Genomic DNA, 3,249 nt, shown 5'->3' with positions numbered 1-3,249 from the left:
CCCCCCCCCCCCACCAAAAAAAACCCAACAGGAAAATGTTTCTTGTAAAACCTAGTGGAAGATTTACTTCCCTGCTCAGCAATGTGTGAGGCCTCACCTGGAGTACTCAGTCCAGTTTTGGGACCCATGTTTTAAGTTGTGAACTGAAGAGTGACAAAAATTAATCGAGGGCTGGAAAATGTGAGGAAAGCCTGTCTTACCAATCTCATCTCCTTCTAGGACCAGGTCTCTCGCCACCTGGACATGGGAGACAAGGTAGACGTTATATACCTAAACTACCAAAAGGCTTTTTATCTAGTATCCCATGATATCCTTGAGGGAAAACTGGAAAATTGTAGGCTCAGCTGCTTAATGGTTCAGTGGGTGGGAAACTGGCTACAGGGTAGGACCCAGAGAGTTCCCAAGAACAAATCTGTGTTGTCTTGGCGCTAAGTGGCCAGTGGTGCATCTCCGGGGTCCGTGCTTGGACCGGTGCTTTTCAACACCTTTATCAATGATTTGGATGAGGGAGTGAAAAAGCTTGCTGGCCAAGTTCATGGATGTTATGGGGCAAGTGTGACCATGCCAGAAGATAGGTTGCTGATACAAGTGGACAGGCTCAAGAGTCGAGCAGACCAGAGCCAGATGAAGTTTGACACTTCCAAGTGTAAGGTACTCCATCTGGGGGCAAACAACCCTCATACATACATACAGGCTCAGAGGCGACAGCCTGACCTGCACCACGGCTGAAAGGAACCTAGGAGAAATGACTGACTACTGCATGAACATGAACCGTCAATGCAATGCGGTGGCCGGCAGGGCAAACAACATACTGGCATACATCAACCAATGCATCTCTTGTAAAACTAAGGAAGCGATATTCCCGCTGTACTCAGTGCTGGCGAGACCGCAGTTGAAGCACTGCATCCAGTTCTGGGTGCTGCACTTCAATAAGGACGTGGAAAAACTTGAGAGGGTCCAGAGAAGAGCCACCTGTATGATCAGGGACTTGCAAGACAAGCCATACAAGGAAAAGCTAAAGGACCTGGGCCTCTTTAGCCTAAAGAAGAGAAGGTTGAGAGGGGATTTGATAGCGGCTTACTGCTATATCAAAGGAGTGCATCTGGAGCTCGGTGAACAACTGTTCACTAAGGCACCCCTGGGGAAGACCAGGACCAATGGAAACAAAATAAGGGAAGGCGACTTCAGGCTTAATACCAGAAAAAACTCTTTCATAGTCAGGGTGTCCAGACTGTGGAATAGACTCCCTCCAGAGGTGGTGCAGTCACCTACCCTGGAGGTTTTCAAAAGGAGACTGGACAGTCACCTTGCTGGGGTCACTTGACCCCAGTTGTCTTCCTGCCTAGAGTGGGAGGGCTGGACCCAATGATCTGCAAGGTCCCTTCCAGCCCCTAACTAGGATTATTTAAATTTGGAGAAGAGAAGACTGTTAAGAGGCTTCAAATACCCGATCACCTGAAGGGTGGTTATATAGAGACAGACTATTCTCTATGGCCATGAGAAACGAACTCGGAACAATGGTCTCAAATTGCAGCAGAGTAAGCTTAGTTTGAAGATTGGGAGGAACTTTCTTACTATGAAGGTGGTTAAGCATTGAACAGGCTACCTAAAAAAGTTGTAGAACCTCCCCTTCAAGAGCATGCCAGGCAAGCACTTGGCTAGGGTGGCTTAATCAGGGATAATCCTCCCTTGAGCAGGGGGCTAGACTAGATGTCATGAAGTCCTTTCCAGTCCTACTTTTTCACAATTCTAAAATTAGGGATGGCAGGTTACGCATGGAGGAGTTCTACAGAAAAGGATCTGGATTTATAGTGAAACAAACTAAAAATAAGCCAACAGCATCATGCAGTGGAAAAAATTAAACACCATGCTGAGATGTATAAATGGAGTGTGTATGTACAATAGATGAAATAATCATTCCTCTCTACCTCACACTTTTATAACCTCACCTGGAATACTGCATTCAGTTTGCTGCTGTAAAAATGTGAACCAACTGGAAAAAGTCCAACAGGAGGAGAGTAATAAAGGTTATCAGAGGTTTAATAAAACATATCCCATGAGGAAAGATCATAAGAATTGGCTCAGAAAAGAGAAAAGACAAAAGGAACATGCTAAGTCTCAACATGTAAACGGTTACTGAAAAGAAAAAGGTTATAAACTCTTCTCCATGCTCTCTAGGGATAGGGCAAAAAGTAACAGGCCTAAATTACAACATGAAAGATTTAAGACAGACATTACAAAAAGCTTTCTACATGTAAGGAAAGTTAAATCACTGAAAAATATCAACTAGAAGGCTGAAATCTGAATTACTGGAGATTTTAAGCAAAGGTTAGACAACTATTTGTAAGGAATGGTTTACATACAGCTGATCCTGCCTCTGGGCAGGGAGATGGAATAGATGACCTCTCCAAGTCCCTTGCAATGCTATTTTCTAGTATTCTATTTTCCATCAGTGCAACTGCTACCGGGGTAGTGTGTTCAGTTCCTACATCCACAATTCAAAGAGAAGACTGAAAAGTTGAGGGCTCAAAAGACCCACAAAAACTATGAGAATTTTTTGGGGGGAAATGCAATATAACGAAAGACAAGAAGCTCAATCTATGGAGTTAATCACAGTGAAAATGAAGGCGAAAACTTGATCACACTTTAAGTACCTGCATGGGGATCAAATTTGATTAAAATCTTCAATCTAGTAGTTTATGCATAATAAGAACCTACTGCTGGTAGCTGAAGCATAACAGACCCAGATTAGAAATATGACGCAAATTTCCTTTTTATTAGGGAAGGTAATTACCCACTGAAAAGACTTACCAGGCAGCTGTGGTTGATTCCCCATGGCTGGAGAATAAGCACTGGACAATTTTCTAAAAGATACGCTTTATTTCAAACAAGTTCATTCACAGAAGTCCCTTGATCTCTGGTGTAGAGTCGTGGCCTGAGGGGAGCAGCAGCCAGGTCACGACAGCAAGACAGAGCTGCAGCCCAGTTTGCAAGAGGCTGACGAGGGTCAGGGCAGTGCAGCCGTCCCCTCCCACCCCCCAGTCTGTTACTCCTCATACTGCTGGTGGCATGGCTGTCCCAGCAGCAGTGGCAGCAATGAGTCTCGCTGCCCTGCTCCACCCTCCCACACTGAGTCCCACCCACTGGACCACGGATGCAGCTCCTGCATGTGCCAGTACAGCCAGGCTTCAGCCCGGTGCCCACTGTGGATGCACAAATCAGCGGGGAGAACATGTCCCCCCGGGTCCC

This window comes from Gavialis gangeticus, unplaced genomic scaffold (genome assembly GCF_001723915.1).
Source record: "Gavialis gangeticus isolate Ggan-Ray unplaced genomic scaffold, GavGan_comp1, whole genome shotgun sequence".
NCBI lineage: Eukaryota > Metazoa > Chordata > Crocodylia > Gavialidae > Gavialis > Gavialis gangeticus.
The sequence above is the reverse complement of the archived record's forward strand: the minus strand, read 5'-3'. Positions refer to the sequence as shown.